General features: G+C 42.5%; 1 protein-coding gene across 2 annotated transcripts in view; it reads left to right on the top strand.

Moving 5' to 3' along the window:
- The first annotated feature begins 14,216 nt into the window (after window positions 1-14,216).
- ADGRF5 (adhesion G protein-coupled receptor F5) overlaps window positions 14,217-27,159 on the top strand; it is a 102,127-nt gene continuing 89,184 nt past the window's right edge. Inside the window, exon 1 of one of the 2 annotated variants that reach the window (XM_025890740.2) lies at window positions 14,217-14,431. The gene's annotated coding sequence lies outside the window, so the exon portion shown is untranslated. The remainder of the gene's footprint in view (window positions 14,432-27,159) is intronic. The other variant, XM_073905055.1, reaches the window with a different exon arrangement.

Here is a 27,159-nt window from a genome sequence, read left to right as displayed (position 1 = left end):
TTGAACATGAGCTGCCCCTGTTATTTTGTTATTTGGAATGAACTTTGTCTAATCGGTATGAACAGTTAGGTAAAATTTTATAGAAAGAGAAGATCAGAGTTGGACCATTTCACTTATAAAAGGGTCACAAATGTTTTTCAAAAGTTTTAAGGAAAAGGTGTTTCTGTTAGTCAAAAGAAACTGCATGTGACCTGTACAGAAAATTGACCTTCCAATAAAATATAAGTTAATTAAGTAAGGCAACAAAAACATGTATATGAATATAAAGAAGATTTATGTACAAATAATTCCAAAAGAAACTCCTGTAAGGATGATTTTCTGGTCATTATGGATCAAGGTATGCTCCCTACCGAAGAAAGATTTGAACAATTGCAGCAACATCGTGCTATTTTTAGTTTTTCTTCACACTACGTCAGCTTTGAAACACTTGAAAGGAAATGAAATGTAAAAATATCATACGGATCTAAATTCGGGTTTGTGAGATGGTTAAAACTGCAATATGTGATATGATAAAACTTTTATGATAAAATTAAACTATCTTACAGTATGTTCTGTGACAACACTAATTTCTTTTACGTGATATCATAATATTGGAAAAAGACACATAAGTTCGTGGTCATTCCCCAATCTAAATATTTCTTTAAGACATTTTGTTATAACTCTAGTGTTACCTCCCACACAGAGCGAAAGCGTTATTCAATCCAATTCTAATCTAAGTGTTGCCCTGAAGGTATCTTATAGATATGATTTATATCTATAATCAGTTGATCTTAAGTACAGGAGATTATCCTCGATAATCTGGGTGGGCCTGATTCTATCAGTTGAAAGTCCTTTAGAACAGAATTGAGGTTTCCTGAGGAAGAAGAAATTCTGCCTGGGGACTGCAGGGTCAGAGTTTAGCCTATTCTTTTTTTTTTTTTTAAGATTTTATTTATTTATTTGAGAGACAGCGGGCACATGAGAGGGGGGAGGGTCAGAGGGAGAAGCAGACTCCCCACCGAGCAGGGAGCCCGATGTGGGACTCGATCCAGGGACTCCAGGATCATGACCCGAGCCGAAGGCAGTCGCCCAACCAACTGAGCCACCCAGGCGCCCCCAGAGTTTAGCCTATTCTTGACCACAGGCTGTAACAGATCTCAGACTTACCTAGCCGGCTTCCACAATTGCATAAACCAAATTTTGCAGTAAATTTCTTAATACATATCTCCATCTGGTTCTCTTTTGCTGGTGAGGCCCTGATTGATACAGTTAGCTTAATTTATAATTTTTAGATATTGAAACATAGAGGATGTGGCTCTCCATATGTACTCGTGCTCAGCCCTTATAGGTATAAGCGCTTGGCCCTTCTCCCCAAAATGTCTTCTCCAAATTTGACTTGAAATAGCTACTTTTCCTCTTTTTTTTTTTTTTATCGTCTCTTCACTCTATCCAGTCTTTTTTGCCCACCAGTAGGATTTTGACCGTTCCATTGAAAATCTACGTATCTCAAGCTCCTCTCTGACCTCCACCCCTGTCTAGCTTTACCCAGTGCTCGGGTGAGCCCAGCAGCCAATGCTCCAGAATTACTGCTCCTCAGAGGTGAGTGATGGGTGGGCAGCAGAACATCTCGCAAGCTAATTTCATTGCTCACTTGTAAACTAGGTATGAACAGTGAGGCCCTTCCTGTTCATTCATTAGCATTCAGCTCCTAATACTATTTTGCCTTCCTCTCTACCAACTCCTTTTTTAGACACTTGAAGAATTGGGCCTTCTCCTTTCTTTGATGTCAACAGCCTCAAGCTGAGGACCTTCAGGCCACCTGTGTGTGGAACTGGGGGAGAAAAGTAAAGGCTGTTAGAGCTCCAAGGGCCAACCTTCCCCAGGTGTGCAGGACTCTGGTTGGGGCCTGGGGCCTGTTCACTGTCTTGCCCACATGCTCCCGTAACTTGGTGACTCTCCTGAAACTGGCCAGACCTGGAACTTTGCCAGACCTTTGACCACTCACCTACCTCTATCCTCCTCATCAGTTTTTGAATGCTTGTTGGGTCTTGGTCCTGCTCTCCAGACCTATGCCCTCATGGTTCCTACCTTTTTTTTTTTTAACCAGGCTGTCCATCTGTGCCTGCCCTCTCCAGCACAGTGCCTCCAGCTCCCGAGTCTTGATGCTTCATGGGCTCCCTGAGAGGTATGTTGAAGGGATTGCAGAAAGAGTAGGTCAGATAAGCATAGTCAGTAACATTAACGAATTAATATTTCCTCGAACTCCACGTGTACCTAAGAAATCATCAGTGCAATTCTTGATAAAGGAAATTTGCCTTGCGTTTCAGTCAGAATAATACATTTTTTTAAAACACAGCCCTATCATACTTTTTAAATAATAGAATTATTATTTCAACTACTAGCAAATGTATTTGCTATGTTTATTACTTTTTGAGCTATAGCAGTGAGGTTTACTATAATATTTTTGAAATTTTTATACACTTAGAATGAAAGATTAATAAAGATCAATATTTATGAACATATCAATGTCTTTAGTGGATGTAGAGGGCTGGGGGAAGCAGAATGGCTGAGAGTTTTGTTCCTATCAGGGTTTGATGCAGAGTCTCTAATAATGACAAGGGATCATAAAATATAAAATGTGGAGAGTCCTTGCCCTTGAATTTCTGCCCCCTGTAATTAGGGATGTTTTATTTTGTTCATTTTGACACCTAAAAGAAAACTTGTCAGGATGGTAAAAATAAAAGTAGTGAAGAGAAATACTAGTATCAAGGAAAAGTGAAGCCAAATTTTCCAAGTAAAATTTATTAAAAGATTTTTAAAGGTTTTATTTATTTATTAGAGAGAGAGAGAGAAACAGCATGAGAGGGGAGAGGGTCAGAGGAAGAAGCAGGCTCCCTGCTGAGCTGGGAGCCCGACGTGGGACTCGATCCCAGGACTCCAGGATCATGACCTGAGCCAAAGGCAGTCGCTTAACCAACTGAGCCACCCAGGCGCCCCCAAGTAAAATTTAAAGCGACTAGAATTATCTCTCCAAATGGTTCGTCTCTCCCCTCTATTTGGACCAGCTCCTCTCGAACATCAGACTTCAATGTAAAAATCTGTTTTATCCCAAATTACTGATTTTCTGCACAATTTTATTATTAATATTGTAATTAATTTTTGTGCTTATTTTCCTTTGCATAAGAATAATTACATAGGCTATGGGGGTCATTTCGGGAAGCCACGGGTTCACATACTTAGTCATTCTTTCCTTAATTGACTTATTCAATATTTACTGTGAGAGCCAAAAATAACTACATTTTTAAAGCACAGCTGAGTGACCGTGAGTAAGTTACATAACCTCTCTGAGCTTTAGTTTTCTGTCAAAATGGAAGTCCTCATACCCACCTTCAGAGTTGGTGCTGGAATGAAGCAAAATATCATTCAGCCTATCATCGCCCCTGGTACGCGATAAACACTCAACAAACGGTAGCAATTATTGTTGTTGTTATTTTAGGAATTCTGTTTTTTGTTAAAAATACATTCTGCACATCTAAATAAATGACAGTGTTTTGGAAGAGAACATTTTTGTGACTTCTAAACTGTCTTACCCACATTTCTATCCTCTTTTCATATGGGAATATGAGGAGGAAAATTGAGAAAAGAGTAGGTAGTGATTCTTCCCAGAGTACATTAAAGTTGTATTCAAACTCTCAATGAGGTCAACGATCTGAAGTTTAGGGGTTTCTAAACTTAAATAGTTATGAAATGATTTAATCGCTTCAACTGTGAGCTGTTTGAGTCTCCAGTGCTGGGAACAAAACCTGACAGAGAGACTGGACTCGGATTGTCCAATCTTTGATGGTGTCGACAGATTTTTCTCCCTAAGGTAGCTGGGAATGATTAGGAACAAAGCCTGTTAAATGAATATTCTGTGTGAATCTCAGAGAGGAATAAAGAACACATTTTTATAAATTCTGGTTGATTTGAAGAATTAATAGCTGGGGAAATTATTGTTTCTGTGAAAAGAAATGACAGCTTATTGAGGCAGAGAGAATGGGAGTCATCCCCTGGGAATGAACTGAAACATTCGCTTTACAGCCATGTCAACAATGATAAACCAAAGGAAATGGTTTCAACCAACTGCTGCCCACACCCTGAATGAGGGCTCAGTCCGGGGGGAACTTAGTGGCAGCTTATTTTTCCTACATTTCTTATTCCAGAAAAAAAGTGGGGCTGCTGAGGGATAATACTTCATGTCATTTCCTAAGACATTCAGTATTTAGAGAATACATTTTGTAATCTAGGCCAAGTAAAGAGGCAGTGAATTCTGGAAATCACACAGAACTTTTAAGACCTTGCTGAATTTCACTTCTGCACACTATTCTATTTCCCGGCTTTGGGTCATCTGCAACCATGAAAAAGAGACCTTTAAGTTTTTCTAATCATTGATGGAAATCAACCCTTCCTTCTCTTTATCCATCCTCATAGGCCTTCTGTCCTCATGCGTTTTATCATTCTCTGTCTTACTATTTCTTCAATAAGTATGTGGCACAAAGAAGGATACGAAGCTGATAAAAGATACAGTCAAGATGCTAACAATATAGTATAAAAGATAAGCCATGCATATACCAGGAAGATAAGCTAGACACAGGTGAGGAAAAAAAGAAAATGTTGCTATTTAGATCGATAAAAGTACCATAGCCTTCGAAGGGAGTAGCATAAAGATGGATGCTATTTTATTTTATTTTTTTAAAAGATTTAATTATTTATTTGAAGGGGGAGGGGCAGGGGGAGAGGGACTGAGCAAGGAGCCTGACATGGGGCTCAATCTCAGGACCCTGAGATCACGATCTGACTCAAAATCAAGAGTCAGATGCTTAACTGACTGTGCCACCCCAAGATGGATGCTATCTTAGAAGATACCGCCCTTAGGTCAGTTTGAAGGCGAAGGCTGAACGCTCCTGGGCATTTGGATGAGTGGGTGCAAAACTAAGAAGAGAGATAAAGTGCTCTGCAACATGGCATGAGAAGAATGGGGAATTTTCACAGCAGTGAGAGGAGGGGACCCAAGGGAAAGAGAAGAGGGAGCTGCCAGGAAGCTCTGGAGTGGAAGAAGAGTTGGAGCACATGATGTAGATGGAGGCTTCAGGGGAACAATGGCTAGAAAAATTCCCTGTGGAGTGGTGGCAGAGGGACTTTAGGACCTTGCCTCCAGTAATCAATGTAAGTTGTTTTCTGGGCTTTGATGTAATTACCCTCTCCCTTTTCTCAGACCTTCAAAAAAATCTGTCCCACCCAAAGACATACTAATGGGTTTTTTGGGAAATGAAGGATGTGGGGTTCAAAGCCAGGAACCAAGAGCAACGTCTTGGCAACAAACCATTTTGTGTTGGTTCCAGCCCAGCCTCCAGCAAGGATGGCTCAGATGAACTCAACTCTCCCTCCTGCACACCTTCCTTGAAGATCCCAAAGAAATGGGAGCGGGGAGGGCTGGGCTTTGGTGGATTTCCACATAACATGGGAAGGAAAGTCCAGCCATTCTTTTGGAATCATATAGAAGAGGCTGAAATCATCCTACAGAATTGTTTCTAATGGAATGGATTAATCTGTCACTATGTTAATATGTTCACTTGGCATATGGTAAGCACTCAATGAGGTTTTGGTATTATTATTTCTATTATTTGAATAGCTGCTTTGTGAAACCATAAATAGATATTATACAAGACAAGATAGAACTACTAAAGTGACACAGACAATATGGGTTCCAGGACTTTGGTGATGGGAGAAATTACTTCTGGCCTCATTTATCAGAGAAAGTTTTGTGAAGGGGCTGGACATCATGCTGGGCGTGTGGACTTGTTTGAGACTAAGGGATGACTTCAGCTGGAAGACTAGCTCTCTGCAGAAAGGAAAAGACAAGGCTTGTGGGAGATTCTTTGGGGTCTGGAGCCAAAAGTTAAGTACAGAAAAGCAGAAGTTACATTGGAAAGGCAGAATGGGCATAGACTGGGAGGGTTTGGAGTGGCAATCTAAAGAGTAAAGCCTCTTGTTAGGCAGTTTGTGTATGCTGTGTGCAGCACAGGTGTCATGAGAAGAACAGAATATCAAAACCATCACTTTAAGGGAATGAACCTGACAACAGAGTGCCAGTGGCTGGGAGGAGGGAGTCCAGGGAAGGAAAGACTGAGGATAATTTCTCAGTAGTTCAGGGTGGAAAAGATAAATATAAGCATGGAGAGATGGCAGTGGACATACAAAGAAAGAGACATATGGGAAAGAGGTGTCAAAGTAATAATGAGCAGGTTCTGGAAACTGACTTGGGTTCGGGCAAAGGATGGGAGCTAAGAAAAAGAAGGTGGAAGGAAAGCTAATTATCACACCCCAGATTTGAACCTAAAGATCTAGAAGAATGGTGGTATGGATGGGACAAAGCATGTGAAATACTTGGGGGAAAGGCCCTTGCTTGAAGAGGAATGAGGAAAAGTCAGACCAGGAGGGAGCAGGTGGGAGGTCCTAGGATGGAGCCTCCAGGTGGTACAGAGGCAAGGGAAGAAGGGAGAGGAGGTTCAAGAAAGATTTGATCGACATATTAAAAGTTTCAAGATGAAAAAGATGCGATCTGAGAAAAGCCCTCATTAGCCTAAAGACATTGGTGACTTTAAAGAGGGTGATTTAGAGAGAGAGAGGCTTGTGGAGCTTCACAGAGAGGAGGAAGAGGCTGGGTGATTATCAATTGGTTTTGTCATAAGTTTGGGTGAAAATGGAAGGGAAAAGATGGGACGGTAATTCAAGATTAGGCAGAGCTAAGGTAAGGTTTGTTACTGAAGTGTCTGTGGACATATGTTCAAGCACAGCGATTAAGGAGTAGGTACAAAACGAGAGACTACAGGTGCTGGAAGGAGTAGGTACAAAACGAGAGACTGCAGGTGCTGGAAGAGGGTATGGGGGGCAGATCTCAAGAGCACAAGTAGGCTGAGTCCTGCAAATCTTTGCCAAGCAGCTCCGAGGATCCAGCTGTGGCCCTCAGTCGGTCACAGAGAGAGCAGAGGAGATGGGTAGGTAAGTCCCCCCATCCCAGTGCACGGTGGGATGTCACAAAAGAAAAATATGATGAAAAGTTGGCAAAGAAAGTATTTAAATAGTTATTCATGACCTCTCTCTCTCACTCCCTCCCTCTCAAAAAAACCAGTAAAATAAAATTTAGAAAGGGGGCGCCTGTCAGGGGGCTCCGTTGGTTAGGCATCCAACTCTTGATTTAGGCTCAGGATGATGATCTCAGGGCTGTGAGATTGAGCCCCCACTTGGGCTCTGCCCTGGGCAAGGAACCTGCTTAAGATTCTCTCTCTCCTTCTCCCTCTGCCCCTTCTCCCTGCTCTCCCTCTCTCAAATAAATAAATAAATAAATAAATAAATAAATAAATAAATGAATAAATAAGTAAATAGCTATCATGGCATCTAAATTTGATAGGAAAGTAAGAGTAATTTGAAGTAGGTGGAGGCTAAGAAAGGGGGTGTAGAAGAACTGAGTCAGACACCCAATGGAAGTGAGGAATAGGAGGTAAAACGGTGTGTCCCCCCCCCCCAAATTCAAACTTAGAATCATCTGTTTTGAAATCAGAGCAGTTCCAGACGTAAGCAACACAGGGTGGCAGCTCTTATGGAAACACAGGGTAGTTTGCTAAAGGGCTGTGTCCGTCATTGGCATGCAGGAGCTCCCAGGAAATGAGAGGCCGGGGTCTAGGACGTGGGCACACAGAAATCAGAGAGGGATTGCAGAGTCAAGACTGTGAGCCAGGAGCCAACCTTCAAAGAACAGTGGAAGAGAGAGGAGTGATGGATGAGTACGGCAGGAATGAAGGGATAACAGGGGGAGGGGAGGATTTGTGCCCGGGGGGCAGGCATGGTGACTAGGAGGACATCCACAGAGATAAGAAAGGAGTCTGGAGGCAGAGGCTCTGGAGAATGGAGGAGGCCTTAACCCAAGCCTGAGCTGTGCCAGCTGCTGGGTCACAGAAATGCTTCAGGGGAAACTAGCCAGGGTGCGGAGATCCAAGAAGGCCTGCCTCCGCAGGGGCTGGGACGTCATCACAGTAGGCTCCTGGACCACCAGCTGTTCCCCTCAGACACATCTTTAAAGAGACGTGGTCTCTGTTTATTCACTTTTCCATCTGAGATGTTGAATGGCAAGCCTGGAAGTGAGTCGGAAACAAGAACCACCCCTTAACTCACAGGAAAGTCAGAGGGTAGAGAAATTTAGGACATTTCCACAAAGCCATAGTTTTCTCCTCTGTCTCTACAATTAGAAAAAAAAAAAAAATTCCTCAGTGTATTCTCAACTCACATTGCTTTGTTACTAAAATTCCCCCAACCAAACCAACCAACCAAACCAAGCAGGATTTGTAGTCAGATGCAGAATGCTTACGTTTAATTTTTTTTAAAACAAGGTCTGCTTTACAACATCCAAATAAAATAATTTCTTTTTCAACTTCCAAAGATACATACATTTTTAAAGCCAGTTGTTTGGGGGAAGTTTTTAGATCTATTCATTGAGGCTCCACAGGTTCGCTCATATGGAAGAGCATGCTCAGTAAAGGATGCCAAGCTGTCAGTCAACATGCAGGACCCTGGGATATGCCGCCCCTGAAGGGACCCTTGAGGAGACAAGGTTTCATTTCATATGGAAGAAGTGAGCAAATCTGACCTCGAGCCAAGGATAGCATTGCCATTTTTTCAAAAGACTTTATTTATTTACGAGAGAGAGAGAGCGCACAAGCAGGCGGAGGGGCAGAGAGAGAAGCAGACCATCCCAGGACCCTGGGATCATGACCTCAGCCGAAGGCAGACGTTTAACCGACTGAGCCACCCAGGCACTCCAGGCAATGCCATTTCATTCAAGATTAAAGATAATTATGATTTTCCCTAGAGTTCTTCTCCTAATAACTTTTTTTCCTACTTCAGTTGCAGGTGGAGGCTGTGAAAAGAATGTGTTTAGTCTATGACTCAAGTGTCTCTTTTTTAAAATAATATTTTAGGGACTTGCTTTCTTCTCTTTTTAAAAGACAAACTATAGAGAAAAACAATCATCTGTATTATGTGTCATATAAAATTAAAGTTACTGATAATTTTGCCATTTTGTTTCTTTTTTTTATACCAGAGACATAGAATAACGTGAAAAAATCTTGTTTATTCGCTGCTTAGTCCTCTTCCATAACTTCCTTCTTCTGGACTACACTGTGTATTTTTTCATTATTTATCATTTGTACATATGTTTCTGCAACTGCCTTTTTGCACTCTGGCTGGTTTTTCCCCCCCACTTTTTAAAATATTATTCATCCATGTTGTTACATACAGACCTAAGGCACTATTCCTATAATAATGCTGATTTTTTAATCCATTTCCCAGACTGATTACATGTACGTGTTTCTTTGGATTCTAACTATTAATAATAAAGAGTGATGCAACTGAATATGCTCACTTTTCTGCTTTTATATACAGGCAAGTGTTTTTCTAGAATGCATATAGTGACCAGAATTTTGAACTCTCCTGGATACTGCCAAATTGCTCTCCAAAGTGATTTATCAAATAACACTCAGCATTGTGAGAGTTCCTAATTCTCCGCAAAACACTCAGTAGTGCATGAGAATTCCTAGTTCCCCTGAACACTTGGACTTAGCGTCTTTCTTCCTTACTTTCTGTCAACACCTATATCTTCTGGGGAGGATTATGATGGTGGTCTTACTTAAGATGAGCTTTCTTATTTTCCCAAGAACAGTCCTACTGATGTTTCTTGCACCTGCTCCTTCTTTGACAGGTTTGGTATAATGGAATACACATTTCCTTTTTATCTCTCCATGAAATACTGAAGGTCACAGAACTCCTTAGTAGTCACCTCTTAGTGCTCCATCTTCAATGACAAATGTAATGTTGGTAGTTGGCAAAGAGAAAAACAGCTAATGGAACAAGACTAGCCTTACTTCTAATGTAGGTGGAGCCAAAGCTGTCGGGACAGATTCTCCCTTCCAAAGGCATTTAGAACTCCTGCAGAAAGAGCTCCATGTTTTCAGTGAGTGATCTCTGAGCATCTAACAGATCACATTTGTTCTGTTACTTGCCGTGACTGTTTATACTTTTCAACAAATCAGGAATCATTCTTCTCAGAAAAACATCCGAACTTCCACATTGGGCTGTTATTTTTTCCCCTACAAATAATGGAACTAATAACATTCATTTCTGGAGTAAAAACAAAAAACAAAACAAAACAGAACAAAAACCTTTATGTTTACTTGCTTATCTGACGCCAAGAATTTTAGGCAGCAGACTGAACTAACTGACCAGACCATTCCTTAAAGATAAATTATTTTATGCCTTTGATATTAGAAATCTATATTGCAAGTTACAGCAATAAAGAAATATAACAAATATTAAAATTAAAGAGAAACCAAATCACACAAATATATTGGTATTTTCTGTTCTTTCCCTGGCAAAGTGCCACAGACCCCTTTGTTGAAGGGTTTGCTATAGCTGATTGATAGTGAGATATTTCTGGATGGTTGTCTATGCAGCTAGAATTCCTGAAAATACTGTTTTTTTAAAAGATTTTATTTATTTATTTGAGAACTATCAAATACCTAAAATAGATACTTTTTGCTTATTAAGGTCTTCTAATCTCCAAAGTACTAGTTTTTAAGGGTCCAAACTCTGGCACTTTTACTCTGCCTGGTAAACCCATGTCCAGCTATGGCTTCATATGGTCCCATTTGCGGCTTTGCCTATACTTCTGCCCTCACTGAGATACTACACTCTCCTAATTGTTCTGCTGAGGCAGTTCTGTTATTTACTTTGACAGTCAACATGCTTCTTCTATTCCCTATTTATATTTTACATCTCAGGGAATATATACAACTAAGCAAAATATTGAAGGAAACAGAATTCTGTCACTACAAATTCCCAATACAACTTACTGTATTCACTGATTGTCACCTGATTCCTGGCAAAAGATCATTCTCCGAAAGGTAAAGTCTTCACTGTCATGCAAATATAAAATGAACCTGTGATAAAGATTTTATTTAACTCCATAATTAATGAAGGGATGATAAGATGTTAAAAGTGGGTCAAAGACAAATCTCAAAAGTAGGTAATATTTACTACATAGGCTATCGGGAATACTAAACTGAATTTGCTAATAAATACAAAACTAATATCTTATAGAGAGCTAAAATGTAAGGCTTGGGATAATCATTTCTATGGGGTGGAAATCAACGGTCTTTATTAGAGAAAATTAATTTGTATTTCTGTGAACAAGAATCATTTGCATTACTATGTATCTGTATCTTTCAGAACTATAAAATAGCCGAGCGAAGATAATGACAGGTATAGACCATTACAGAGTCAGTTCCTCCCAAAGGGTCTGGTAGACGGCACTTGACATTCTGTGACAGTCATCTTTTCCCACTTTAAATAAAGTCTCTCACTATTTTCTTGATATTTCCGTTTCCTTCTAAGATTTTATTTATTTATTTGAGAGAGCGCCCACATAGGGGGAGGGGCAGAGGGAGAGGGAGCGTCCCAAGCAGACTCCCTGCTGAGCGCAGAGCCTGACGACACGGGGCTGGATCCCAGGACCCTGAGATCATGACCTGAGCCAAAACCAAGAGTTGGATGCTTACCTGACTGAGCCACCCAGGTGCCCTGACAATTCTGTTTTTAATGGAAGTAATACTCATTAATTAGAAACAAAATTGAGGCACTACGAAGAAAGTTCGTACTATTGGTCTGATACATCTTTCCTTTATTATAGGTACACGTGCATATGAAATTTCAATTAATTGCCCCAAAGTAGATATTCAAAATCCAGCATACTTAGGTTATTTTTACAGATGTTAGATTATGGATCTGTTACCATAGTTTGTACTCTAATCAGATAACATCAACAGGGGCTTCTCAGACAGATGCAGCCCTAACACATGCCCAAAGGGACTTGTTGGTTCAGAGGAACCGCGAGAAACAACTAGAATACACGCTCAGCAATTCTAGTAGAAACACTGCCGTACAAGTGTTCAAAACCATGACAAAAAATGTTTCCAAATCCAAACAAACCTCAGAACTTGATTTGTGTTGTAACAGCAGTGCTGTGGCATGTCCCTTGTCCGCCTTATGCCTCTTGAGTTTTAGAAAACACGGTTTGGTTTATGAGGGAGCTGAGAAAGGGAGGGTGGGGCCTGTGTTGGGTGCTCGGCTTCTGGATGAAATGCTCACCGTGTCATTTTCCTGCTGTCCTCTCCGCCCCACTGTTTTCCAGCCTCTGGTGGATCCCTGCGCTTTTTGTCACCTCACCCGTCCTTCCTTGCATCCCTTTCTCGCTCCCATATTCCCCTCCTGGCCCCTCTTTCCTCTTCCTTCTCCCACCCGCATCATCTTCTCCCCCTCTCTCTCCTCGCCTCCAGCATCTTCCCATTTTCCTTCGCCCTTACTAACTTTGCTCCTCCTGGTTGGCCTGTCTAAAGCTTCGTTTTTTGGAATAGAGGTCATTTCCTCCCCCACAATATAGCCCCGTGAGAACAGGGAGGGACAGCACATGACAAACTGGCATTTTTAACAAATACTGACCAAAAGCACTGTGGTATCACCGGTGAAAATTGCTCCATTCTGCCAGGGTTTAAACTGGAAAACATTCCTGACGATCTTCTGTTTTCCTCCGAGTCCTATGTGTTTCCCTTTGCCTAAAGAGGGGCAGTGTCTCCTGCTAACATGGAACTTGCACGAAGCCCATCCTGCCGGGCCCTAGGTCCAGGTGGAAGCAGACACAGTCCATGACTTTGCCGAGTTTACAGCTCAGCGGCGGGCTGGGGACGGCGGGTGCGTCTTCATCACTTTGAGAGAAGCATGGTTTGCTGAGGAAGAAAAGCAAGGGGGTCCCGGGAATCAGAAAAAAATGTTAACTGAAGGACGTGAGCTTTGAAGGATTGTAGGGTTGGGGGGAGGGCATTTTTCACAGAACGATTCCCAGCAGTGGGGAAAGGTGGGGGAGGAGGGAATGAGAAGGGGCCGAGGGTGGCGGTGGGCTTTGAGGTGAGGTGAGAGAGGCTGGCCAGCACCCGGTGCTGAAGGGGCTGGAAGCCATGCGGAAGAGTTTGGCCTTGGATCCTAGTTTCACAGAGAGACTCTAAGCATGTGAATCATATCATGAGGACTGCATTTGAGAGAAATTGTTTTGACGGCAGGGAGGAGAACAGATTGATGTGAGCCAAAGGTATGCAAGAAGACCACCGGTGTGATATGTCTGTGGTCCAGGCCTGCTCACACCCCAAACCCAGGATTTTCCACCCCCCTTGCACCCGACTCTGGGTGCACTGTGTTGGAGGGCTCACCGTCACCTCTCTGGACAAAATGTCGACAGTCCCAGCCTCTTGATAACTCAGCTGGTTAAAACCACGCAGCCATAATTCCAACCTTTTCCCCATAGCTTCATGGGTATGCAAGGTGTGCAGTGGCATAGAGCCTGCATTAAAAGAGTCCTCATCCTTGGTTTAATGTTCTGCTGTCACCATCTTGAAATCCTTAACTCGTGGATGAGTGGCCTTGCATTTTCATTTTTTTGCACTGGGTCCCACAAATTATGGAGGGGGTCCTGCTTCCAGCAATCTACGGATGGTAGCCTTCTGATAATTCTTTCAACCCTAAGGCAAAATGGCCTGAGGACTTTAGCAGTTGTCCCAAGATGAGGCACAGAATGTCACCAGCATTTCTAAAGACAGAAAGGAGAGAGTCTTTCCCTGTGATGGCCAACAGACTCTTCCAGGCCTGCTCTGACCTGCCTTTCTTCAGTGGCTCTGTAACACGACATCTGGACTGTGGCCAGAGAATGATTCAGCCCAGGGGGAGAGGACGCGGGCATCCTTTTTTTTTTTTTTTTTTTTTTTTTTTGACAAGGGCATCCTTGACTTTTGCAGAGTTAAGCACCTGGAGAAATTTCAGGAAGAGAGCACTTGGTGAAAGGTAAACCTAGCTGGCCCATCAACTCCCTGTCTGCTGCTCTGCTCATTCACATTTTCATGGGTCTTAGCATGTTTATTCTCCTCTTTCCAGTGGCCAAAGGACAAGTTTAAATTTCTTATTTCCTCTAGGGAGCCTGGAGAAAGGCTACAGGCACCAAATACAGGAAATCATGTGGAGAGGATCTCTTATTTATTACGGTTCCCATATTACTTCCCCTCCCCCAGCCTCCGCCCCCACCTCCAGCCACACTGTGTCTTCCAGCTTTTTCCTGCGGCACAGGAGAGGAGGCAGTTCACCTCTGCTCCCTGAGGTCTGTGTGAGCCCTGAGGATCTGAAGTCTGGTCTTGTGAAACCCCACCCTCCTGTGGTTGTGTGACTGAATGGGAGGCCCTTGAGCGTCACCTCACCGAAGAGGTTCTTGAGATCTCTAGTACTGGGTCAAATTTTAGGAGGCTGCAAACCACAGAAGAGAAAGGTAGGTCCCTGAATTATTTTGGTCTGTCTTGACGTGAATCAAGCTGCTCTGAAGTAGATGTGTGTGTCCATATGGCTTCTCTAGTTGGCTGCGGGTTTTCAACATGTGTGTCTTGTTGAGATTTACTGATTAGTGGGCTGCGAGAAAAAATTGTGAGCAGGGAGGTGACATTTGGGTTTTTTGAATTTGAACGTCTTTGGATAAAGAATGCTAACTAGCATGGTACATGAAGCTGATTCTTATTTTCTTTGGAGGGCAAATATTAGAAGTTACATGTTTTTGGCTTCTGCATAAGGGGTAAAAGCTTACTGCCTGCTTTTTCTTTTCAAACATAGACGCCTACCATGATTTTTTTTTTTTTATTTCTTTCTGAGGTGTGCTTGTTTTGTTTTGTTTTGTCTGTTTGCTTTTATTTATTTATTTATTTATTTATTTATTTATTTATTTATTTATTTATTGAGTTAAGAATGTACCAGAGTTCACAGAGGATTTTCTCACAGAAATAGAAATAGGTGTTTCTAATTTAGAGTAACTGTAAGTTATAAGTAAATGAACAAGCATTCTGTTCATGATCTGGTGGACTTCCATGTTAATTTTCCATGTTTGAAAATATGAAACAATTGCTCTCTCTGTGGTTTCCTGAAATTAGATCTGAGTAGTGACAGTGTCTACCAAGTGATGGCCGAGAGGCTGATTTTATTTATTCTGTTATGATACCTGGCTGCCGGGATGGTGCTCACCCCTTAGCTGGTGGCTTCCTTTGGTCGCTATTGAGAATCAAGATGATATGTCAACTGAGACCTGGAGAGGGGTCAAGCTTTATTCAAATAACAGGACATGTTTCTCTGGATTATTTTTTTGCCTTTTATGTTGATATTGTTTCGTTTTGGTCTTCACAGCTAGCCCTTCCTCTGGGAGAAAAGTTTTATGGTGGCTTCACAGAATCTCAGCCAGTTTACAGCCATTTATTGAACTTTGGCTGTTCTTCCCAAGCTTATTTAGTTCAGATGCTCATAATTTCTTGCCACTTATGAATTCTACCTTAGCGCAGTCTCTCTCCATTCCGTCCTCCATATCCTACTACAGGGTTCTTGGGAAAATGCAATTCTGATCATGTCACTCTCCTCAGTGAAATATGTCCTCTGCATCCCATTGCCTACATCCTTGCTACCTAAAGAGTAGTCCGTTCTGGGACCAGCTGCATCACACATCACTTGGGATCTTGTTAGAGATGCAAATTCTCCATTCCCTTCCCAGACTTAGTGGATCTGTATTTTAATCCGCCCCCCCCCCCAGGTCCCTGGGGGATTCATATACACGTTAAAGTTTGAGAAGCCCCAACTTCTCAAAGGAAGGCAGACAAGACCTTCTAAGTTTGTTCTTTTTCATCCCATCCAGCCTTATGTCTCATCACCTGTCTTTCTGGCTATACCGAACACCTTCTGTTCCCCAAGATGTGAGAGTTCTAATGCCTACCTACGTCTCTGTGTGCTGTTCTCTCTGTTCAGGAGGCCACCATTCATCTTCTCCCCCCAACTTCCACTGCAGCCTGATTAGTTACCTCTTCATCCCCTCATCCAGTCTACCTCAGACCAAGGGTCTCTCAAGTCTATGCTTTACGGCACTTGGTGAAATGCTTCTGTCATAGCCCTTAGCACATTATATTATGACTGCTATGCTTATTTTCATCTGTGAGGGTTATTGGGCTTTTATTTCTGAATCTAGAGCTCTTGAAGCAATGCCAGGAGCACAGCATGTGCTCAATCAGTGTTTATTGAATTCATGAAGAAATGAATGAACAAATGAATGGATATATTGACTAAAGAGCCCAAATTAATTACCAGACTGAGATCTATGGTTGGAAGTTTTCCAAGGAGATTGCCAATCCCCATAATATTTTCCCATACTGTCTTTTATGAGATTTTGTTGGATTTTTTTCACCAAGTATTTTGAGTACTCACTGTATGCCATACCTTTCAGAGTCTATTTTTTTTTTTCGGAGAGAGAGAGAGAGCACACGTGAGTGGGGGTGGAGGGGGCAGAGAGAGAGGGAGAGAGAGAGGGAGAGAGAGAACCTTAAGTAGGTTCCATGCTCAGCATGGAACCCAATGTGGGGCTTGATCTCATGACCCTGATATCATGACCTGAGCCAAAATCAAGAGTTGGACGCTTAACCAACTGAGCCACGAGGCACCCCCAGAATCTATTTCTTTATGTCTCTATGGATAGCTTCTCCCATTAGGTGTTTCTCTACCAGTGCCCCTCCTGTCCACCACTCTAAGTCAGAGACTTACTCATTTTTCAGCAACTATGTACTGAGAACCTGACACACACCAGACACTGTGCTATGTGGTTGGGGTATGATGGCAAATGACACAGATGTGAGTACTGCCTCCATGAAGCTCCCCTTACAGAGAACACATTCTTTATCATCCTCTATCCCTCTTCTCCCTAAAAGGTGTTAAGGAAAACTGAAGTCTGATCTCTAACAAATATTGGCACATCCAGGCAAAGGCATTGGGCACTAGAAGGCAGTGTGATTTAGCAGAAAGAAAGCTGGATTGTACTTTGGGGCCCCGATTTAGTCCTGTACCTGGAACTCACTCACCATGTGAATGAGGGTGGGGCCACATCTGTTCTCTGAACTTCGATTTTTCTCTAATGATGAGCGAGATATAGAGCTATCAGGAAGAGAAACCCCTGCCTTCATGAGCACATAGAGAAGATGATGTCTAGGGAGTCTCTGCGCTCACCTTCTCTCATGCTGCATGATTATTTGAAAGGCACTGCTCTGTAGTACTGAGTCAAGCTGACAAAGAAGAGATCTTAAGGGAGTCATCGCATTATTCTGCTAAGTGCTCAGCCAGCAAGCACAGTGTGGCAAAGGCTCCTAGGGAGCAGTGCCCTGCAGCTTGAAGAGACCCACTTGACATTAGCTGTGGGGTATAGAGCTGGTTGAAGTAAGGCAGCTAAGGAAAGAGACTGTGTCATCCTCAGGCAATCTCTGTCTTTGGAAAGCAGCCAGAAGAAGGGAAGAATGCACCTCTACCAAGTACTACAGGACAAATCTAAAAGCTTCAAGACATATAGCCAGTCCCTGAACCTCACTGTGGCAGAGCTACAAAGATTTCTTTTTTCTTTTTCCACCTAAAGATTTGTTTCTTAACCGGACATCACCTAGAACAAAATGTTAGGCAGGGCGTGGTATACGTTGTCCCCACGCCCCTTCCATGGGGCGCATGGACAGCTGGGAGGAAACCAATACCTTCTCTTTGTTCTCCAGACACAACCACAAGCTTAGTCTGAAGCAAACTGCTTGGGCAATCTCAGGTAATGACTCTTTCCATCTTCAAACCCTCTTGTCTTGCTCCCTCATCATCTGGAGCTTCCAAAGGAAATGCCCTCTAGACCTCCTGGATTCCTTCTCGCTTCCTGTTACTCATGCATCTCTTTGCCTCCATACTTCCTGCACACCCGCCTTGTCGATAGTCGCCTTTAGGCAGCCACAGTGTTTTCTGCTGGTCATTTCCTAACCTTTCAAATTAACATTAATCTCTATTAGTAAGCACAAGTTGTAGCAACAAAAGGGAGGTCAGCCTGCATGTGAGGTTTCTAATGACCTCCTGCCAATCTCACAATGTACCTGAGATCAACCTTGGCTGTACCTGGTCAACATTTCTTTTTTAATCAGAGGCCTGTGGTGGGCTAGAAAGAGGCAGACCTGGTTTTGAATCTTCCTTCTGCCACTTCCTTTCATAAGTAGCTGTATCTTGCCAAGTCTTGGTTTCATTTCTGGAAATGCAGATAATCTTTAGCACACAAGGTCGTAGAGATTAATTAGCTTCAGTACCTAATGTGTTGCCTCAAGACCTACATCAGCTCTTAAAAGAGGAGACTGGCCAACATGGTGAAAATGAGAAAATTGTCATTTGCAGACTCATTGAAGGAATCAGGAGATATTCGAAGTAAAAAGTTGGTCTCATAGCCCATGGAGGTTGCCTTCAAATATTTAAAGATCGTTCCGTGTGGGAAAAGAAGTCGACAGAAGATTGATGAGTGGAAATTATAGGGTAACAGGTTTTAGTTCAATGTGTGGAAGGATTTACCCACCATCAGGACTGTGTAAAACCGGGTGAACTGCCTTGCGGCATGGTGAACGCCCTGTCCCAGGCAGTGCGCCAGCACCCTGTTAGCCCATGGCCGGGGTGTTCCCGAAGGGATGCCCGCACTGGGTGGAGTCCGGGTGATGACCTCTAGGTCCTTCCCGCTCAGAGCTACCAGGAGTCTTGTGATGTCAGGTTCCCAACCCAAGCCACGAAAGGAGGGTTGCAAAAAAAAATCATCAGGGCTGTAGAGTGATTGTAGCTGCATTTGTACTAGCTTGCCCAACATATCTGCAGCGATCATTTCTAAATAGGGTCTTTGCCACAACAATAGAGCTACAGTGGACTTCCAGGAAAAGCAAAAAAGAAATGAGAACAATGAGGTGGGAAAAGTTCACCCCAAACCACTCTTCTTGGGTTACTCTTTAACTAGATAGTGGGTTCCTTCTTGTGCTGCAAACACATTCTTATTTGATGGAAAATTGCCACATTTTGGTACATTTTCTACCAAACTAGGTTCAGGCAAGTAACAGCAAGACTCATCTTTGTAACTTTATGGGTATGTATTCTTAGCTATTCAGAAATCTGATTTTTAAAAGTGCAAAATAAATGGTGCTATTCTCCTCTAAATCGCAGGGACCATGAGCGGGATACATGATTCTTGTGGAAAGAGGAGAGCTGGCTGGGACTGTCTGCCTGCTCTGAGTTGAGGTCTTCAGCCATCATTCCCACCCACCTTTCCTTTTCTGCTAAATGAGCCACGTTGATCACAGCCTCTCTGCCAGTTAGGGACCTGGAGACTTAGAGTAGGGAGAATTTAGCTCAGGTGGGTCCTAGGTGCATCATCTATTGCTGGGCTACCCCGGGCTTCTTTGCTAATAATTTAGCCTTCCGGACTCAGAAGAACTGGCTGATCATGTGTTTTTGAAACCTCACATCTTCTGCAGTCTCTTGGGCAGCAAGTCAGTATGCCATGCTCGCTTTAGAATCCCAGAGCAAAAGAGTAGTGGTCGTTTCCACAGAAATGGGTATCAGCAAATGCTACATTTTGTCAAAGCCAACCGAAACTGTGATATATTTTATTCTCCAGGTTTACTTACCTAGGCTTGTTATCTTAAAAACAAAGTTAAAAAAAATCCATTTGAAATATAGTCAACTGTGCATGGCAAAATCATAGAAACCCATGCAGACCAGTGTGTTTATTTTTAGATGCACATCAGCTTGGCCAGCATAGCAAAGCAACTGTCTAATGTCCAAACTGTGGCCCTGGGAATTTCCTCTAACAAGGCTGTGTTTCCGTGCATTGTTACTGTACAAAGGGCAGGAGGCCTGAGTGGAAGGCTCATGGTAACCCCTCCCAGAGAGAGATCTGGAACCTGTCATTCCCTCAGTCTACATGGTCCTGAGTGCCGGGGTCAAAATGGAGGTCGCCCGCCAGCTTTGGGCAGATGCAAATGAGTAGACATGTATGATTATTTCATCTAAAAATATCCTGGAGACCAGGGATTTCAAAAATAAAGGCTCAGCTTTCTTTTGGCAGCCAAGGATCTAATCCTCACTCGTGCCGTGAAGTGGATTCTGTTCAAACCCAGAAACAGGGATGTCATTCAAAGAGCCTGCATTTGACCACAACTATTAAAGGTTTTATAGTAAAAAAGCATCCATGCACATACATACAGCCACACACACACACACACACACACACACACACACAGAGAGAGAGAGAGAGAGAGAGAGAGAGAGAGAGAGAGAGAGAGCAGGTATCAGATATTTATCTGAATCTCCCGGATCTTTGCTATTATCCTAGGTCAGTATCTGTTCCTTGATTTATTTATCTAAGAAATGGGTACGACAAACCTCATGTCCTATTAGTTTTGGGGAGAAATAAGGTACAATATTACAAATAAACTGACTCAAACTAGACTTCTGCGAAAAGTTTTGCATTTGGGACTTAATATGCTTTGAGCACCTTACAAGAAATTACTGTCAAAATATTTACCATCAAGTCTCTAGGGATTTTGGTTGTTGTTGTTTTGGGGGTTGCTTTTTTGTTTTTATTTGTTTGATTTTTTATTATTATTTTTTTTTTTTTTGCCACTGTAGAAAAAGAAGCTTGGTCTGTTTCTTTATTGGCAGACTTTGCTCATTGAGTTGTCTTGTCTTTGTCAAGCTGTCCCTACCGATGGGGAAGGTTACTGCATCAGTACTCAAGGTTGCAACACTCAGGGTTGTATCTGGGGGTCACTGTGGAAGATGAAGGGGTAGGTCTCAGGTCAGCATGTGGCGGCCCCTACCCACTGTGTGTAGGGTCTGCGTCCTGCATCCCAGCAGCCTTGTGTGGGGAAGGGGCCCCTGCACAATCAAAAGCCTGAGGGACCAGGGGACTGCCCTTACATGTGACAGGCCTGAGCTGGGATTGTGGGACTCTGCTAGTAGGTGGATGTCCAGCCCCTTCAGGTCTGCAGATGCAGGAAAAGGTGTTCTAACGCTTGGTGAAAATGCGAGAATGTTGTTAAAAACGCCTTTATGGATTGTTTTGTTTGCAAGTGTTTATTATCAGACACCCCTCAGGGGTTCACAGGGCAGGTTGTGAATGTCCGAAGTAGGGCCTGGGAATTTCCTTCTACAAAGGCCCTGCTTCCTCTCTTTGTTAGTCCTCAGAGAACAAGTGGAAGCATTACTAGAGATCCTGACTTAACCCTTTCTCCTGTCCACCACTCCCGTGTCCCCACATCACAGAACAATCACGCTTCCAGCCTGCTAAGAAGCAGAGAGATTTCGGGGTGTGTGCACTTGCAGATTTGTGTGTGCATGTATGTGTCAGTGTGTGTGTTGGTGAGGAAGAAATAAATAATAAAGCACAAAGCATGGCATTTTAAAAGCTTTCATTCAGTATCATAACATGCACCCAATCATAGTTTAGACCAGGAAAAATTTGTACTTTCTTTATTATATATGCTTTCCTATGAAAAAGGCTGACCCAGTTTTAATTCCCTGTCCCTGGGGCAGGACACTTCTAGAATGATAGTTGCTGTTCTCATTTGGGATCCACTTATTGCTTAACGTGGGGCACCATGAGTTGAAGATCCTCTAATCAACCCAGTGGTTTATTGACCCTATGCTACATACCTAAACTCTACTGGCCACCAAGGGGAAACAAGTTCTGCCTACAAGAAATGTCAAGAATATATAACATTTACACATATATACAGACACACACTCATGCGTTATAAGTGAGGATGCCAAGAAGCCAGATAACTGTATAGTCTAAGTCTGGGATGATCAGAAGAGATACATGAACCCTCACCCAGCTGGAGACTCTAATATCCCCAGAGACATTTTCACAGTGTCTGCACTGTCCACAAATCTCCAAGCACCAGCATAACTGAGTGCATAAATGCACATAGACACACGTACATGCAATCATGCACACACACACACACACATCACTCCCAGGAGAGAGCTTTGCCTTCCCAGAGGAAGTAACTCCCTTGCTTTCTCACACCAACTCCATGAAAGGATTAGCTTCAACACCCATCTCTTCCTCCTCTTTCCTGTCTGAAGAGATGACCTTTCCCACATCCAGAGCTCAGCTCTCCTCGCCCCCACTTCCCCTATGATCCTCTGTCTTGTTTCTCATATTCCTCATATCAGTGAGATCATATGATAATTGTCTTTCTCTGAATGACTTATTTCACTTAGCATAATACCCTCTAGTTCAGTCCACATCATTGCAAATGGCAAGATTTCATTTTTTTGATAGCTTCATAATATTCCATTGTATATATATATATAACACATCTTCTTTATCCATTAATCTGTTGATGGACATTTAGGCTTTTTCCATAGTTTGGCTATTGTGGACATTGTTGCCATAAACATTGGGGTGCACGTGCTCCTTCGGATCACTACATTTGTATCTTTGCAGTAAAAACCCAGTAGTGCAATTGCTGGGTCGTAGGGTAGCTCTATTTTCAACTTTTTGAGGAAGCTCCATCTTGTTTTCCAGAGTGGCTGCACCAGCTTGCATTCCCACCAACAGTGTAGGAGGGTTCCCCTTTCTTCGCATCCTCTCCAACATCTGTCATTTCCTGACTTGTTAATTTTAACCCTTCTGACTGGTGTGAGGTGGTATCTCACTGCGGTTTTGATTTGGATTTCCCTGATGCCGAGTGAGGTTGAGCACTTCTTCATGTGTCTGTTGGCCATTTGGATGTCTTCCTTGGAAAAATGTCTGTTCATGTCTTCTTCCTATTTCTTGATTGGATTATTTGTTCTTTGGGTGCTGAGTTTGATAAGTTCTTTATAGATTTTGGATACTAGCCCTTTATCTGATGTGTCATTTGCAAATATCTTCTCGCATTCTGTTGGTTGTCTTTTGGTTTTGTTGACTGTTTCCTCCACTGTGCAAAAGCTTTTTATCTTGATGAAATCCCAATAGTTCATTTTTGCCCTTGCTTCCCTTACCTTTGGTGATGTTTCTAGGAAGAAGTTGCTGCGGCTGAGGTTGAAGAGGTTGCTGCCTGTATTCTCCTCAAGGATTTTGATGGATTCCTGTTTCACATTTAGGTCTTTCATCCATTTTGAATCTATTTTTGTGTGTGGTGTAAGGAAATTGTACAGTTTTATTCTTCTGCCTGTGGCTATCCAATTTTCCCAACACCATTTGTTGAAGAGACTGTCTTTTTTCCATTGGACATTCTTTCCTGCTTTGTCGAAGATTAGTTGACCATAGAGTTGAGGGTCCATTTCTGGGCTCTCTGTTCTGTTCCATTGATCTATGTGTCTGTTTTTGTGCCAGTACCATACTGTCTTGATGATTACATCTTTGTAATAGAGCTTGGAGTCCAGAATTGTGATGCCACCAGCTTTGCTTTGCTTTTTCAACATTCCTTTGGCTAATTGGGATCTTTTCTGGATCCGTACAAACTTTAGGATTACTTGTTCCATTACTTTGAAAAAAGTGGATGGCATTTTGATAAGGATTGCATTAAATGTGCAGATTGCTCTAGTTAGCATTGACATCTTCACAATATTTGTTCTTCCAATCCATGAGCATGGAACGTTTTTCCATTTCTTTGTGTCTTCCTCAATTTCTTTCATGAGTATTCTGTAGTTTTCTGAGTACAGATTCTTTGCCTCTTTGGTTAGATTTATTCCTAGGTATCTTAATGGTTTTGGGTGCAATTGTAAACGGAATCGACTCCTTAACTTCTCTTCCTTCTGTCTTGTTGTTGGTGTATAGGAATGCCACTGATTTCTGTGCATTGATTTTGTATCCTGCCACTTTACTGAATTCCTGTATGAGTTCTAGCAGTTTTGGGGTGGAGTCTTTTGGGTTTTCCACATAAAGTATCATATCGTCTGCAAACAGTGAGAGTCTGACTTCTTCTGTGCCAATTTGGATGCCTTTTATTTCTTTTTGTTGTCTGATTGCTGTGGCTAGGACTTCTAATACTATGTTGAATAGCAGTTGTGAGAGTGGACATCCCTGCCGCGTTCCTGACCTTAGGGGAAAAGCTCTCAGTTTTTCCCCATTGAGAATGATATTTGCTGTGGGTTTTTTATAGACGGCTTTTATGATATTGAGGTGTGTACCCTCTATGCCTATACTCTGAAGGGTTTTGATCAAGAAAGGATGCTGTACTTTGACAAATGCTTTTTCTGCATCTATTGAGAGGATCATATGATTCTTGTTCTTTCTTTTATGAATGTATTGTATCACATTGATTGATTTGTGGATGTTGAGCCAACCTTGCAGCCCAGGAATAAATACCACTTGGTCGTGGTGAATAATCCTTTTAATGCACTGTTAGATCCTATTGGCTATTATTTGGTGAGAATTTTTGCATCCATGTTTATCAGGAATATTGGTCCCTGGTAATTGGTAATTCTCCTTTTTGATGGGGTCTTTATCTGGTTTTGGGATCAAGGTGATGCTGGCCTCATAAAATGAGTTTGGAAGTTTTCCTCCCATTTCTACTTTTTGGAACAGCTTCAGAAGAATAGGTATTAATTCTTCTTTAAACGTTTGGTAGAATTCCCCTGGGAAGCCATCTGGCCCTGGGCTCTTGTTTGTTGGGAGATTTTTCATTACTGCTTCAATTTCCTTACTGGTTATGGGTCTGTTCAGGTTTTCTATTTCTTCCTGGTTCAGTTTTGGTAGTTTATATGTCTATAGGAATGCATCCTTTTCTTCCAGATTATCTAATTTGCTGGCATAGAGTTGCTCATAATATTAAGTCTTGCCAGGGGTTTATCTCATTCATTCTTTCAAAGAACAAGCTCCTAGTTTCACTGATCTATTCTAGTGTTCTGTTCTATTGGTTTCTATTTCACTGATTTCTGCTCTGATCTTTATTATTTCTCTTCTGCTGGGTTTAGGCTTTATTTGCTGTTCTTTCTCCAGCTCCTTTAGGTGTAGGTTAGGTTGTATATTTGAGACCTTTCTTGTTTCTTGAGCAGAGCCAATTTTAAATGTCACCCAATGACGTCCTTTTGAGGGCCCCCCCATCCATGTGCAGAACTCACCTCTCTTCTAGCTGTTCTCACAGCACTTCCCCAAGCTTCTGTTAGAGGCCTTGTGTATTTGTATTCACAGCAATTTCTCACATGTACATTCTCCCTGGAGGCAGGGATGCCATCTTATTCATCTTTGTATTCCTAGCCCCTGGCATGGTACCTGGCACAGCAGGTTTTCAATCAATGTTTGATAAAAAATTGGGAATGTGAAAGTGTCCTTTCACAGACATTTTGGTAAGCTTATACCTGAGCTTAAATAACAACTGTACTGTTTTGCAATGGATGTCTTAGGAAGCTTTGATTTTAATATAATTTTTTAAAAGATTTATTTATTTATTTGAGAGAGAGGAGGGGAGGAGGGGCAGACGAAGAGGGAGAGAGAGAATCTCCAGCAAACTCTTCTTTGAGCATGGAGCCCAACACAGGTCTCAATCCCAGGACCCCGAGATCATGACCTGAGCTGAAATCAAGAGTCAGACACTCATTCGACTGAGCCACCCAGGGGCCCCTGATTTTAATATAATTTTTAAAGCTAAGCTATGCACATTTAGAATACTAACAGTACTTCACTTTTCCCAAAAATTGAAATCACAATTCTTAACACTTCCTTTTTGAGTTTTTAATCCTGTTTAAATGACAACTTGGACTTCATGTTGAATTTAAATTTCCCCTCGGGGAGAATTTCTGAATGTGTCATGAATAACAGTGTATTTCCATGCACCTGAAGTGGGGTGGCTGTTTTGGCGCAGGACTGACAGTTTGTCAAGGTCGCCGCTTCAGCGGGAAGCTGGTGTTACATAAACTGCACCTGCAGATCACTGGAAGCCAGAAGTTGACTTGCAAATGTGTCTGCAGGAGGACTGTGGAGGCCACAGCAGAAGGAGCCTGAGCCCTGAGTCAGCGCAGAATCCAGCTGACCTGCTGTCTTCCAGGGGCGTGCAGGGCAGGACAGTGCTTCGAGGACAGAGCCTGAGGCTCACCCAGCTCTGCATCCTCCCTGGGCCAGGAAGAGAGAATGGGTGAACTGCTCTTTATTTTGAAGAATCTCATCCTTTTAAAATCTCTATGTTGGGTTTTTGTGATAACGTGTGTAAAATATTAGCACAGAAGAACTAGCCGCTGCCTGCAGACAAACGGACTGGAGCACTCATCAAAATGCTGATTGCCAGGCTCCACCTGGCCCTATTCCCACCTGTGTGTGCAGGCAGGTGGGAATGGGGGCAGGGAAGGGGCCAGTCTGTAGACTACGGGCTTTTCAAACAGCATGTGAGATGGTGCTTCCAAGGTCTGATGCACATTGAGCTGTGCATAAGTCACAATATTTAGAAAATATCTGCCAACTTGTGTTGAGAAAAGTGTTTACGCTGGTGGAGTAAGGGGCCCCTCCCTGCATTCCTCTGGGTAGGTTAATAGTTTTGCCATCTGGACTCATCTTTGCAGGGACGTCTTCCTGCCAAAGTTGTAACCCTTCTTTGAGCCACGAGTTTGGAGGAGAATCCTACACTGCTTTGTACCATCGCTCACGCCATCACGTGTTTAACTCTTGGTGAGTTTATGTCTGGGCAGCTTGTCTTAGAGCACAATAAAGTGCAGTGACAGGAGCTGGGTTTGGGGCTCAGATTCTGCCTCAAATTCTTCAATTTGTTTGCCCTCCAATCTGTATAGTTTTTAAATGAGGCTAGGCAAGTTGATGAGTTGTTCTAAGCCTCCCTCTCTCAGATGGGAATAACTAAGTAGTTCATAGTAGGTCTCAAGAATTGAAAATTAAATGAATCGTGCATGAACAATTTCTTAAAAAGCACTCAGCCTAGACCCTGTGGCGGAGTTGGTTCTCCCCCAGAGACAGCAATTAATAATAACAACAAAAAATATCATTAACACCAGCAACTGAGGAACAGAGAGATTAAATAATTTGCCCAAATTTACATAGCTAGTAAGTGGTAGAACTTGGACTTGAACCCAGGTACTCTGGTGCCAGAGCCCATGCTCTTAACCTCTTATAGCACCTCCGATCCTGTGACATCTCGATGATTCATTCATAACAAACACTGAGCACAAGCCTATTCTGTGCCCAACACTGTGCTAGGTGCCAAGCACTCCACA

Source organism: Callorhinus ursinus, unplaced genomic scaffold, assembly GCF_003265705.2.
Source record: "Callorhinus ursinus isolate GAN/ISIS: 27379988/994484 unplaced genomic scaffold, GSC_fseal_2.0 scaffold22, whole genome shotgun sequence".
Taxonomy (NCBI): Eukaryota; Metazoa; Chordata; class Mammalia; order Carnivora; family Otariidae; genus Callorhinus; species Callorhinus ursinus.
Note: the sequence above shows the minus strand (reverse complement) of the source record. Positions and strands in the feature narration are given on the sequence as shown.